The following is a 15,958-nucleotide window of genomic DNA, read 5'->3' on the forward strand; positions in this document are numbered from 1 at the left end:
TAAACCAGAGCCTTATTTATCTATAAAAGAATGGCAGGGTGTTTCACTAGAGTAGTGAGACAGTGAGGGTTATGAAAATTTGCTTTATAATTCTTCTTTGCAAGTAATGGAAAATTATGTGATTGAGTTCCTGCATATTCTACTTGTTTTCCATTATTCCCAGAACAATGTTTTGCAGATTTAGTTCTATATTGTGTTCTAATTTTTCATATTATGTGGTGTATGTACCTTCGAATATACAAATTTGAGTATACAATCTACTATTTTGAGAACTGTATAGATGGTTTTCAGATTTGTAGCTCTATAGTTTGGTTCATAGAATTAAAAATTTGTGTATTATATATTCAAATTTAATAAAATGGAGGGATGTGTATGAGAATTAACAGGGAAGTTGAGTTGTAATTTGAATTAGAAACAACAGTTTGGAATGGTTGTGCAGTAATTGTTTCCAAATGATTCAAAGACAATTGTGTTCACAACTCATGAATTTTACTTGCAGAAAATCCTAGTTGTGTTCTCATGATCCATTATATCTCTTATACATGTCCAAGTCACTTATCTAATTTGATTTTTTATTGGAAACAAAACCAAATTATTGACCTTACAACCTGTGCTTTCAATAGATTTTGTAACGTGGATTATATTAACATTATAGTCAACAATTAAAGAACCAGCCATGCAAGTAATAACATTATAGTATTATACATAACACCACTAGAAAAACTCTATAAATATCCATTTCGGGGTACATGTATAGCAAGATAGAAGTTAGAAACTAATCAATTCGATAAAAAATTGTTTGGTTAGAGCTAAATGGATCCATTTCCCAATTAGAGCATGACAGTTAGAATTTTGGAGTCAACTTGTAGGAAAGCATATGTACTATCGATGAGTATTCGAAGGCAAAAGCAATAGGAAGGGCTTAGTCCACTCCTTACAACCTTCCAAAATACTAAAGTGCTTAATTTTCAATTGCTAGATACTTACAAGATAATGTGGAACACTAGTAAAATGGGATACTGCAGGCAAATAAGATAAGATAAGATAATTATATTTATGTCCAACTAATGACCACAAAGTAGGTCAAAGGGATTGTTGAGTACAATGATGTCCATACAATGCGGAGAACCAAACAGTCTCCTATAAAAAATACAATGCATGAATTTAAAATGTACAATGCAGGAACATAAAAGATACAATGTATGGAATGCCCTGACGGAGAAGATCCAGGGGCTAATGGGTCTGAGGATCAGACCCATCTCTCCTAACATCCAAGGTTGACTGAAGAACACTAAAAAAAGCTCCACAAAGTTTGTTGACCCGATGAAGGGCCAGTGGGAGGTGCAGACTGTCCACTAAATTGTTGTCTGGGGAAGTTCGCGCACTACTGAGGTCTGGAGGACCTAGTCCGTCTCCCAGGGACTGGTCTGAGACGATTTTTCTGTTGAGATCTCATGTGGTGGGGTGAATTTGGATATGAAATGGTATCAATCGTTCTCGTTGTGCCCTTGTCTGAAGGTAGTACCCTGAAAAATGTCGTGATCCTCTATGTGGGTTCTGGTATGATGGGAAGCTGAAGAATATGCACTTAGAACTTGAGAGCCTATGATCCATACCAAAATGTGCAAAAAAGTGGACAAGTTTTCCATATTTTCTTACTTCTTGAGATGGTCTTATTTCTCTGCCTTCTATTCTTCTATCATGGTCCCTTGATCCACAATATAAGAGTATATTTTATAGAATTTTATCTTGACTATTTTTTATTTATTGTATTTTTTAAGGGTGCAAGTTCCTTTTTGATATTGTATATTAATCCAATGGTGATAAAAAATACATGTGTGTCTACTACTCTTGTACTAGGGAAACTAAACAAGTCTTTTGGTCCAAGAGAACATAGCTTCCGAAATTTTGTTATAGCTGAACTTTGATTTATTTAATTTAGATGCTAAACTAAAATAAATAGCTTCCAAATTGTTCTCATAACCAGAGTTTGTTCTATCCATCATAACTATACTAGTTTAGATATCATTTATACTATGAAATAGAAGTATATCAAAAAAGAAAATACTGTGCATGCCTAATCATATATTGTGACATCACTAGCATTCATTGGTTTATCCTCTTCTCGAGACTTTTTGAGCCTCGATTAGCTACTTATTTTTTGAGTTGAGTGACCTTGTTGTCCAAATTCTACACCTGTAGCTGTATGGAATCTATAGACATCAAAATCTCTTGCTGCAGTTTGATCCTTTCAACTAGGACCTTACACATCATTATTTTTATTTGTCAGTATATGTCAACTGCTTACACGTATATGTTAAACATTGCCTCTGCTAGTTCCTATATATGGAATACAGTGCCAATGACCTTATCATCCTATAAAAATATCTACTTTGGCCTCCTATGTATGTTTATCTCCCTCTGATCTATTTGAGCACTGTTACCTTGACTTTGGTACAAATTATCATTATCAATCTATGTAATGCATGCCCAAACTTGAACCTGCTCAATGCCATCTGTCCTGACCACTTAATGCCATTTATTAAGGGATTGTGGTCATGCTTCATCTGTCCGGGGTAGTCTAGATGGCACCCCATCTGGTGATAGTTTTATCTTGACTTTGAGATGGTATTTGTCTAATGTTGTTCAGGTGGCATAGAGCTTGCCTCATTGAATCATCAATTGTCTATGGATCTCATGCAATGGTTTCTCAATTTTGTCCAGTTGGGACATCTCAGCTTTTGACTTAGAGCTGGAGCTGTTGGGACATCTCAATGTATGACTCAATGTTGGAGCTATTATGTCGAGGACTTGGAGGGTTCTTGTTATGGCCTTGGGAGGCCTCAGGTGCACCATTTCGATAACTAGGTTTTTGCTAAACCATGGAGGCAAAGACAATGAAAGGATGTCTGGATACTCTATTTCTTTGTCCTTTCCTGATTGTTTTATAATGGCTCTCCAGTAGGCTTTTCTAATCTGAAGGAGTTTGGGTGATGTGATTAGATGGGCATTTGCAGTGAGCCTTCAGCATGAGAGATAAACCAAATCTAAGACTTGTGTTGTTGTTGCAATGGGGGAATGAATTTTCCATGATTTCCTTCTCAGTGAAATGGTTGGTGCAAAATGTTCTTTTTTCAAGTGAGGTTCAATAAGATCCTAGGGATCCATCTGGAACTCAAACTTGGCACCCAAACTTGCCTTAAGGATATATATGCTAATGTTATCATAAAGAGTTGTAGATAGTGTGGTCCTTTGCTATCTGAAGCGTTGATTTATAATATTATTGCTGCCTATTGTCTCTTGTACCTCATCCATGTCCCCCTTATAATATTTTTTCAATCTGGAGCCCTATGGGCTGGAGTTTCAAACTTCAAAGGATCACTCTACCCAACGTCGTGTCTTGAAAGTGATCTTTATACCTTCAGGACACACGGATCTGAGCATTGAAGATATTTACATTTTTGTACTTGAATTATTTGAATGTACTCATTTATTGTTGGTTCCACCTCACCTTTGAATATACTGTCATAATATCACCTATAGCAATATGGAGCTTCCTTTTCTAGTCCTCTCTGCCTGTTTGGTAGTTAGTTTCTGATTCTAGGAGTCCTTTCCCTTAGATTGAATATCCATATTTCTTAACCAATTTTCTGATTACCTAACAAATTATCCTGCTTCATTTTGATCTCAACAAACTCATATGAGCCCATTAGAATTTCTGAGGATGTAGAGTGCAAATGCACTGATTAGAGAAGAAAGTGTAGAAGATATTTCTTGAAACATGAGACAGTTAATTGCAGAAGAAGAGAAGGAAATGGGAGGTGTAATATGACAGCCATATTGTGATTGCATTCATGTAGCAGGAAGGGCATTACTCTTCCTCTGCATTGTACTATCAAAATGAACTTTTACTATTGTCCAAATATCATCAAACTATTGGCTTGCATCAGCAATCCTAAATCCAAATATTGATGGTGCTCTTTTTGATAGGAACATATGCAAATGTTTCATTATGTAGTGGAGCTTTTGTCTATGCAAGGGCTCAGTTTGTTGTGTTTTTTAGCTTGCGAGCTTCAAAGGCCCTTTTCCCTGGAATGATCAATTCAATATTCACTGTTCAGGGCGCCCATGGCCTTTTTTGATACCACGCCTATGGGAAGAGTTCTAATCCGGGTGAGAAAATATTCCCCTGGATGTTTATGTTCAAGCAATTTCAAATTTAGGGCTTGAAACATTTTACTTGATTTTAACCAAAAGCATTATTGTTTTTGTAGGCATATTCAGAGATGTGTTTGATAGATGTAGGCACACAACCAACTATAGAAAATTCAGACAAAAGCACCTTTCTAGCACACATGGCAATCAAATGTCTAATTGAAATGCTTGTTAAGGCACTGAATGAAGTACGCGCTCTTGATTATTCAAAAATACCTATTGAAAATAAGAGATTGAAAATGGATTGCATCTCTACTGTGGTAAAACTTAGTTATGAAGACTACCTACAACAGAGACTTTTACAAGGCTAAAAACAAAGAAATGTGCAGTCTAGATTTAATGACGAAAATTGCCCAAATGAAAGATGGTTGAAGGCTCACAAACGAAAATATTTACTTTGTCAAATTTATGTCAACCGAAGAAAACCTTGAAGTATCTTTATCAAAGGGTGGTCTTGAATTTCCATGGTGTGATGGGCTAGACCTGTTTGTTATTATTTTGGAGCTGACCTTTTTGTCATTATTCTGCAGCCAACTTCTTTGGTCATTATGTGGGGCTGACCTATGCATACTTAGAATAATACATATTTATATATACTGGTGGAAGCTGCCATAGGTATTATTCTTTGAATGAGTACAATGATGTTCCTATTGTAGATTTCTAACAGGTTGGTTGCAGTGCCTAGAATAGTTTTGTCTTATCTCCAGTGAATTAACCTATGCATGGTGTGATATTTCTAGCAAAGGGTGGATCATGCATTTAATGAAATAAAAATAAATGCTTAGTTAGGTGTGGAGTTGTTGTTTTAGTACTTAGGAGGTGCAGGGCAGGATATATGTAGGGATATACATGTACCCAAACACAACATTCAACTATAAATAGCGGGATGTGGTTACCTTGTTTGGAAAGAGGAACAACCCATAACTAATCAGTAACATTTGGTGAAGTAATCATGAAACTTAACAAGCAATGAAAACACTATATTGAGGATGACTTATGCAAGATGTTGCGAGATGATGTTGCATTACAACTCATTTTTCTAGAGCCATGCATGTGTTTTCAGTTAAATTTCTAATTCACGTGGGGAGGAAGGTGTATCTTCTACTCATTAACATATATGTACATGCATTAGATGAACAAGCAATGTTCTGGGCAGTCTAAGTGGTAGTAAATCATGTGTTTTGGGGCAACATGAAATTGTAAATACACAACTCTCATTTGGGATTAATCCTTATGTCATTACCTTTCATTAAGTATTTTACCTGATGGCACCTGTCAAGTGTTTCACTCTCTTGTACTTGTGTTTATTTCTGTCTATCTTTGTTGTTCTTGGGCTCACTCTCTCTTTAAGGATGCATCCATCTTGGCAATTTCTCTTCAAGAGTTGTGCTGCCCAAGTGCTAGTGTATGTTCCTCTTTATTATGGAATTTGGATTTTGTGTTGGTTCTGATCTATTATTTTTCTATCTCTTGTGAATATCAACAAATTTTCTTTTATCTAATTTCAGTATTTAACATTTTTATGTAGAATTTTACATCTTTAATTCCTCGTGTGTGTAATTTTTATTTATTTATTTTCCAGGTAATATATCCTAGGTAAAACCTTGAGGCACTTACCCTCATTCCAAGGATATATATATATATATATATTCTAAGTAATATATCCTAGGCAAAACCTGGGGGCACTTACCCTCATTCCCAACATGGTCAGCAGGGTAATCCCTATGTTTCTTAGAAACCAAAGCCAGGTCAACAACAAGGCTCAAAGTTGTTACAACAATACATATTATGAACTCAACAGGTCACTTATGGGAATATAAACTGGGGGGAAGGATAATATTCCATCGCAACAACTTGGGCTAGACCCAATTGACAATTAGTAATATATAGAGAGAGAGAGAGAGAGAGAGAGAGAGAGAGCCCTCTTCGCCCTTGGAAACTGGGGGTAACTACTAGATGTGTCCAAAAGTTGTCAACCCAGCTCCCCATCATCAAAACTTGGTGTAACATAGGGATCATTTACGTCATGCTTAACAAGGTTTGTTGTTGGATGCCACTTGCAATTTTTGTTATCTGAAATTTGTTTAATTTAACTTGCATCAAGAAAAAATATTGGTTGTCAATGCCATTTAACATTAATTAAGGAAAGAATTCTAATTTCATTCCCGCATTATTTGAATGTTTTTTTTCTTACTCTATTTCTTATGATGAAGTGCTCTATTGTGAAGCTTGATATTTATTTTAACAATTCGTGCTTTGACCTTGACATTTATGGAAATTACAGGGGTGAGAGATCTCTGTGTGGACTACTTTCACTTGTACAACCACCTCAGGAAATTGATATAATAGGAAATAGAATGGTGTCTAGAAGCTGGCGAAATTATGAGGAAGAAGAATACTTATGGGAAGATATGAGCCCAAGATTGGAAAATCATGGAAGAGGAAGTGATAACTCAAGGAAAGATGATTTTTTTCCTGGTGACCCAAAGAAGTGGTCAAGCTTAGAGAGAGAGACTCCTAACAGTGATTGGCATATGCATGGACCATTGTCTCATGTGGATAGACCTATTATGAGTGAGAAGGAGAGACGACCTCCTAGAAGGGTATGCTTCCTTTCTCCCTGCTCTCTTTTTTTATCTAATTAGTTTGATGACAAATTATTACCCATTTTCTTTTTTCATTGTTGCTTTTTTAGTGTTTTCCTTAACATGTAAAGATAAAGGATTTATGATAATGATATTTTTCTTAATGTAGGAGTCTAAAGAGAACCATCCATCTTCTCTTCTGTAATCAGGTATTTTGTCTTGAAATATCAGAGATACTTCCACTGAGACATCATCTTTGCTGCAAAGTAGTCAAGATCCATTAGAACATCGACCTGTAATGGGTTGGCCTCCTCACCAGTCACATCAAAATAATAGCCCAACTTCACAATCAAGGTTGAGAATACTTCAAGTTTTTGTTCCTGGGGACAACAATTCAAGTTCGATCTGCATTGAATCGATAACCATTCTTTGTTGTCAGAAACTAGAGTTTTTCAAATTAATCAGGGAGTAGTTTAGCTTCCATTGGGTATGGATAATGCTGGTCCTATTTCCCCATTCCTACTTCAGGATGAAATATGTTGAAATCTTGGCAGACTAAGGAATCAAAACCAGATTGCATGATCATAGCTTTGGTAAGGCCTTGCGCAGGAGGGAATTTTTTTTAATGAATCATAATTTTCTTGAAATTGTAGAAAGTTTAGCTTATCTTTTTGTTTCTCAAAGTGTGAAGTATTGATATTCGGCAAGGATTTTGTAATTTTCATTAGCATTTTAAAGATTCTGTCTTTTTATAGAAAAATGCAGGCAAAATAATTTGATACTATAGACATTTGGGCCAATATTTGTTTTGAATTGGCTAATTTTTTGGGATGAATTTGTAAAAGCTAGCCAAATGGTGAATATTAACCCCTGAAATTTTCTCAGGGAAGTCAATCCAATAAGGTCATGATTAACCCTTTCTAATGGAGGGTCAATCTTTAAGTCAGTTAAGGACCTGGTTGTGTCAGTGTTATTGAGTTGAGTTGGTCCTTTCAAGTAGGTGGTAAGGTCTTAACTCCATCTTACTAGGGGTTTGGTTGTTTATTTCAGATGGCTTTGAAGATCCTAACCCGATGTTACTGGGTTGAACCCTTTGCCGCAGTATCTCAAGCAGTGAAGACCTTTTTAGGACCTTATTAGTTCAATGTGAAGAGGAAGTAAAACTTAAGGTTTTAGGAGAAGTGAGGGTGTATCTTCTACAGTCACTTTCTCGACCTTTCCTAATTTGGGAGATGAGTCTTTTGACTCTCCCTTTATCTACCATAGATGCGTAGATTTTTGAAAGAAGGAAAGATCATGGCTAACTTAGAAATACTTTGAGCCTGAAATTTCAGTAGAAGAACATGCCCATATCCTAGGTTAGAAATACCCCAGGAAGCACACTTCTTGGGGTTCAACTAGTTGAAATACTGGCCCAAATTTTGAAAGTGTCATGGCTCACCAATCTAGGCAGTTTCCTTCTAAGATTGGTTCATTGTTCATAAGTGGTCAAAATCCTTTTTATAAGTGCACAAATTCCATGTTGTAGTATGGATTCCTGTGCAGGGTTGTTGTATAGTCATGATGAGGGTGTATCTGAGGAGAATGAGGGTGCAATTCACTAAGTTGTATGGCATACTGCACTGCAGTTATGTAGGAGAAAGATTGAGAGGGCACATGCATGCCTCCAGCATGCATGCATCAGTCTCATCCACTTCTAGTTTTATAATTACTGTGCCAGATTTAGCATTCCAATTTTATAATAAATGTTTTTCTTCTTTTGGAGTTTTACTTCCAGATTTAGAAATAGGCTTTTCAATGAGATTTTTTTTTAAAGTTAGCTCAAGCACATGAGCTAGAGAAACTTCCAGTTAAAGGAGGGCACACTTCCCTAGATAGAATTAGGTTGGGGTTTTGATTTTGGTGCCAAAAGGAATGGGCTAATTTTGTCTCCTCATCTAGCCTTCCTCATATATAAAGAAGGTGGGGTGGAGGTGAATATTTTTGCAAATTTTGTGAGTGTGAGATTGAATTATGTGCTAGTGACTAGCAGGGTATTTTTTGAGCTTTATTAGTGTACTGGTTTTCAGATTTAATGAAAGGTAGGTTGCAGGTTGGTCCTATATTTTTAGTATGATGTGTTAGGAGTTTAGTGTATTCAAAATTGATAGTTTTGATGGTCTGAAATTTTTTCTGCTTTAGCTGTTATGATTTTCAAAGTGAAAAATCTCCCTGCCATTCTCTAAATTTTGTTTTTCATGGTATCAGACAATCTCTAAGTCAGCAGGTATAAAAATTCCATTAGGAATGGTACCAAAATATTGGGAAAATTTTGGATCTTCCCTTGGCTCTGATACCCTGAGCTTTGAATTCCTGTCACCTGTGACACCATCATCGAACAATGTTTCATTCTCACAAAGGAAACAATCACAAAGACTTGCTTCTCTGTCTCCTATCACCACATGCCAATTTCTTAATGAATCATAATTTTCTCGTAAGTGTATAAAGTTTAGCTTATCTTTATGTTTCTAAAAGTGTGAAGTATTGATATTCGGCAAGGATTTTGTAATTTTCATTAATATTTTAAAGATTCTATCTATTTTATAGAAAAATGTTGGCAAAATAATTTGATACTATAGACATTTGGGCCAATATTTGTTTTGAATTGGAAAATTTTTTGGGATGAATTTGTAAAAGCTAGCCAAATGGTGAATATTAACCCCTGAAATTTTCTCAGGGAAGTCAATCCAATAAGGTCATGATTACCCTTTCTAATGGAGGGTCAATCTTTGAGTCAGTTAAGGCCTTGGTTGTGCCAGTCTTATTGAGTTGAGTTGATCCTTTCAAGCAGGTGGTAAGGTCTTAACTTTGTCTTACTAGGGGTTCGGTTGTTTATTTCAGATGGATTTGAAGATCCTAACCCGATGTTACTGGGTTGAACCCTTTGCAGCAGTAGCTCAAGCAGTGAAGACCTTTTTAGGACCTTATTAGTTCGATGTGAAGAGGAAGTAAAACTTAAGGTTTTAGGAGAAGTGAGGGTGTATCTTCTACAGTCCTTTTCTCGACCTTTCCTGATATGGGAGATGAGTCTTTTGACTCTCCCTTTATCTACCATAGATGCGTAGATTTTTGAAAGAAGGAAAGATCATGACTGACTTAGAAATACATTGAGCTTGAAATTTCAGTAGAAGAATATTCCCCTAGGTTAGAAATAATACTTTGAACCTGAAATTTCACTAGAAGAACATGCCTATATCCTAGGTTAGAAATACCCCAGGAAGCACACTTCTTGGGGTTCAACTAGTTGAAATACTGGCCCAAATTTTGAAAGTGTCATGGGCCACCAATCTAGGCAGTTTCCTTCTAAGATTGGATTGTTCATAAGCAGTCAAAATCCTTTTTATAAGTGCACAAATTCCATGTTGTAGTATGGATTCCTATGCAATGTTGTTGTACAATCATGATGAGGGTGTATATGAGGAGAATGAGGGTGCAATTCACTAAGTTGTCTGGCATAATGCGCTGTAGATATGTAGGAGAAAGATTGAGAGGGCACATGCATGCCTCCGGCATGCATGCATCAGTCTCATCCACTTCCAGTTTTATAATTACTGTGCCAGACTTAGCATTCCAATTTTATAATAGATGCTTTTCTTCTTTTGGAGTTTGACTTCCAGATTTAGAAATAGGCCTTTCAATGAGTTTTTTTTAAAAGTTAGCTCAAGCGTATGAGCTAGAGAAACTTCTAGTTAAAGGAGGGCACACTTCCCTGGATAGAATTAGGTTGGGGTTTTACTTTTGGAGCCCACAGGGATGGGCTACTTTTGTCTCCTCCTCTAGCCTTCCTTATCTGTAAAGAAGGTGGAGTGGAGGTGAATATTTTTGCAAATTTTGTGAGTGTGAGATTGAATTATGTGCTAGTGACTAGCAAGGTATTTTTGAGCTTTAGTAGTGTATTGGTTTTCCAGATTTAATGAATGGTAGGTTGCACGTTTGAGAGTTCAACTTTGTACTTTCTGTCCTATATTTTGAGTATGATGTGTTAGGAGTTTAATGTATTCAAAATTGATAGTTTTGATAGTCTGAAGGTTTTTCTGTCATAGTCACTTACCTCAGAGGATTTGTTTTAACATCCATAGGGGTTTGAACATCAGTCTTGTCACTTTGAATATTTTTTGAGACCTTTTTCAGCCTCTAGGACATCATTTCATTTCCATATTTCATTACTTTCCAACTTTGATCATTGCAGGTGTTTTTCAACAATATTTTTGAGGATTTATACATATGATTTTGGTGTTGGATCTGATATACCAACCCTGTTTTATTGGCAGAAATTGACCAAACTTTTAGAAGGCTTTCTATTGTAATTTTAAGGCAAACAATTGTCAGGTTTTGAAGTTGGGTTTACATTGTAATTTCTTAGAGGAAACTACACTATTTTTTACCCTTACTGTGAGCCTAAAGACCCATTCTTTTACCTATTGCAAGAGGCCTCTAAGGTCTGAGGTCACTTGATTATTTGCAAAAATATTCTAAAGTATTTCAAGCCTTGAAAACTTAACATTTAATTAAAATTTAACTCAAGTCTGAGTTCATCTCTGGAGCTGGTAGTAGGTTCTCTCCTGGGTGTCTCTAGCTTGTTTCGTCCCTGGCTGTGAGAGTCTCTAGATCACTGATATAAAGATATTTTGCAAAGATCTAATATCTGTTTTGCAGGAATAATCATCATTGACATTTTGAGCATCTTGTAAGGCTGATATTCAACATATTTAACAAAAGAAAGTTGCACTAGAATGATCTCTGCTATGAATGTCATCACTTTGTTGGAAGAGAAAAAGCAGTTGAGGTCACATCCTTGGAGAAATTCTGAGCTATATTAAAGAGGATACAATATACCTGCTGACCTAAAAACAATTTTCTTTGAGGGAATCTTTATTATCCAGTGTGAATTTATTTAGCTACTAATCTTTGGTTGTTGTAGGAAGGTCTTCACTGGTTTCAAGCCATCACTCTTGCAGAGATTCATTACTCATTCTTGAGCTGGGATTTCAATTTTTCAGAGGCTCTTGTCTCCTAAAAAGTGAGCAAGCTTGGCTGTCAAATCATCTCTGTTTGGAGACTGTGAGCTAAGGAGGATCTCATCTACTCTTTTGAAGTGTTTTTCAAACTGTAATCATAGGTGGACCTATTTGATTCTTGAGGAGACCTTTGTAAAGATACCTCTTATTGTAAAGCTCATTGGGAGAAGAAGAGCCTTTCGGTCTGTCAAAAGGATTCTTTTTCTTTGTAATTCTCATTAATAAAAAGTAAATTTTTCATCTTGGGGAGCTTGGTGTTGAACAAAAGTGTAACTAGGTTCCATATTTGTAAATGTAATTTTGATCTTTGTACTTGTCAAGAAAAAGAAATATTATTTTTGTAAATTATTCGAATGAGTTTCTTGCTCATTCATAGGTCTAGGAAAGTCAAAGGATCAAAGTCATGTTAAATATCTCTTCTTGAGCATGAATATGGGTCAACCTAGTGTCAAGTAGCCCTCCAAGACAAGCACCATCCTCTAGTGAAGAAGACTACAAGCAAAACGATGAAGAGAACAATTAAGTCGGCCTCAAAATGAATATTATCATCAAGTCGACTCACATATGGAGACACATCTCTTTGGTGGACATGTCGGCTCAAATACAGGGGCAAACCACTATATATACCTTGTCAGGGTCTGCACAAAAAAAGAGAAGACATAATTTTAGATTCCTCTATAACTTCGGAGGTGCAGGAAGGTACAATCTCGGTGATGATTACAGTCAAGAATCTTAGACAGGTCTACAATATCATATGGTTACAAGAAGGTACATAATCTTGGTGATAAGTACAGTGATCTCACTGCAATCTTGGCCTAGTTACAGGGTCATTGTAATACAATCTCGGTATAGTTGCAGTTGACCTTGGTGCAAGGAGAACATGGCTAAAATCTCAGTGAAAATCATAATACAAAAATAGATACAATCATAATCTCGGCATTCTTGATAGAGAAAGGATCTCAATGTATTATATATATCCTAGACACAACATGTCCTCATCATTTCTGTGAGCATGATAATAGTCATGATCCTAACGAAGATGAAGATTTTGGTATAGCTATATATATACCTCTAAGTGGAGATCTCATTGATGTTATAATATTCTCGGTGAAGGAAAAGCAATGGCACATCAAGTTCTCAATGAAGGTGTAGCATTGGCACAATAGTGATGAAGGTCTAAATGAAGGAGCAGTCATGGTGCATCAGTGATCTAGATAAAGGAGCAGTCATGGTATAGTAATGATGATGATGATCTCATCAGTGACAAGGAAGAGGATTGGTGTATTGGTCTTGGAGTGGCCTAGTAGGTCAAGGGCCATGTTCTTGGTATTTGTCAATTGGAATCTCAATAAGAAGAATTTTGTGCCGGTTTTCCTCTCCAAGAGGGAGAGGTTTTGGCCCTGGCATAATGCCAACATATTGTGTTCTTGTTTCTTTGTTTTGATAGCTATTTGATGAACTAAAGAAGATACACTCTAATAATAATAAGTGAATATTGGAATAAGAATAAAATTGAAAACACCTCACAAATAGTTATCATGCTAAGAAGAATCACACACTCTCTCCATCTTAAATTTTGAGTTTAGTCTAGATCCCTCAAACTATTTTCTTCTAGTTTAGTGTATTCAAAATTGATAGTTTTGATAGCGATGATATTTTTCTTGTAAATTTTGACAAAGTCTAGCAATACCATATATATGATTTTCTTTTTCTCATTTTCTTCTAAAGTGTGCTTAGATCATGAAGAAACTGGTTGTCCATGGGAATGAATATGTTTATGGGGATGAAGATTTCTGGTCTGGAATCTTGTCTTTCATGAACTATTTTGACTTTTACAAATGTATTTCTGCTTTCTTTCTGTATATTATGCCTTCAAATGTACTTGACATTACATAAGATGTCTAACAACATATGATGTTATTGGTAAGAGTCATCATTAACATGGAGGATTCGAGTTAGGATTTATTTTTCTTTGGAATTGACATCAACTTTTCAAGAAACATGACATCCTCCATAGATCCTTCATTTCCATCAACAATGTGGCTAACACCATTTTTTATTACATGTGGACATACATGTTCTAACATTTTGGTTGCTTCAACAACATAAACTTTCCTTGCACCAGCTTGTGCATACTAGATTGCCAAATTACCACTTCCTGCGCCTACATCCAAAATAGTCTTGCCTTCAAAGTGGTGCTTGTTCTCAAATATAGTTTTTAATAAGCATACATCCTCACATGTCACATTTGGGAAAAGAGTTGTAGGGAATCTCCACAATTCCCTCACTGCCCATGTCTTTCCTTGTACCAAATCACTAACATTCATGCATAGCCTTTACTAAATAGCAAAGCTTTTCTCTCTTAGAACATCTCATAATTATAATGAACAATTGCCTCAAGATGTTGTTTATCAAAAAAATTTGCCTCATGAGAAGGTGTCTCATCTCGAGGAGAAATTTTCTCATCAACAGACCATTTTGAGGGAATTTATAAAGAGGATGATAGAATAAATTTCAGAGAGATAGTTAAAGATGACTTCATATTTCCCCAGTTGAGGTGGGTAATGAGGCACTGATAGATCCAATATCAAAGGAATAATTACAAACAATTATGCATTGTTTCCAAAAGGATAAGAACCCTTAGCCACTTAACAGGACAATAAAATTCTTTTAGGGGTTCTATGACTTCCTTCAAACATACCAACTAAGAATTGTTGACAAATTAAAATACACAGGCATGATTTGGGAGCTTTCAATTCAACACTTCAGGATTTAATTGTTAGCCTCACTCTCATGTGATGAAAACAATTATAAGTCCAAAACAATTAATTTAATTAAAATCAAGAAAGTTGGATTTAATCCTACCTTTCTATATTGAGTTTGTTCTTCATGGTTAGGAGTCAGTTTAGGCCTAGTTGGTTGAGAGATTCTCTCCAACTAGTTAGGCTCCTAGATTAGTGTTTGGTTGAGATATTTGCTCAACCATAGTGTCCAAGATAGATGTACTATCTTGAGACAAACTTCCTCATGTATTTATTTGTACTATTATCATTATTTGTACATTGCATTATGAGAGGAATACAATAAGGCTGAGGCCTTTTCCACCATTTCTATTTCTCTGGTATTTTTTCATGTCTGTTAATTTTGTTTAATATTCTACATGTGGTATTAGAGCTAAAAAGATCTACGGAGCATGCAACCTATTGTGTGAATTCCTTTTGCGTGTGGGAGGAATGCTAGAGCACGAAGGTGTATGCAACTCTGTGTATGAACAAAGCAGCGTGTGAGTGAGGATATTGTAGCATGGTGTGGCCGGTTCAATACGCTGTTGCATGGACACATTGTGCATGGAGCTTGGAGTCGTGTGCAATTACTAGTGGAAAAATGCTAGAGGAAATCAAACGAACAATTTAATGATTGCATAGGAAATGGCATGTGAATTTCGCAGTTGTGTTTCTTAACATGGGAATCTGCCTGACCTTCCAGCATCCAATTCAATGAGCGGATACTTGGACCTATTCTTGAAGATCTGAGGTACACCGGTCAAGTTTGAAGATGCTTGTAGTGCACAGACCTTGTAGCGATATGCAAGAAGCAAATCCCAAGGGAGACAGTTACATTGATATGAAAGAATTTAAAAATCGCAAAAAATGATGAAGACGACATTGGTTGTAATGGAGGACGTGCTTGATCCTTCCGAAGAATTTCCAGTAAATAGTCAAAGAGGTGGCACTTTCAGTGAAGAATTTCATGTGCCACAGTAGCTTTCATTCAAATTTTGTTAATGCATGTTATTTTTTCAAATAACTCCATAAACCTGAATTCACTTTTTAACTCACTTTATTAAAGCGATTCATTTAAATTCTTTTAAATGGATTTTTTTTTTTTTTTAATAAGTTTATAAATAGAGTGAGAAAGTGTATAGCATTGTAATAAACATGTCTAAAGCGAAAGGAAGGTTCGATACCCATATTCAGTTTATGTTTCTAAAGTAAAAGGAAGGTGAAATTTTTAAAAGTGGAGAGATAAGTGTGCATTTTTTTTAGTGTGGAGTGAAAAGTGGGATTTTTATAAAGTAAGGGCTTATTTCCTTGTAATGGA

The sequence above is a fragment of the Pinus tabuliformis genome, chromosome 1_1 (genome assembly GCF_031772625.1).
Source record: "Pinus tabuliformis cultivar Carrire ecotype Pingquan chromosome 1_1, CPIR1, whole genome shotgun sequence".
NCBI lineage: Eukaryota > Viridiplantae > Streptophyta > Pinopsida > Pinales > Pinaceae > Pinus > Pinus tabuliformis.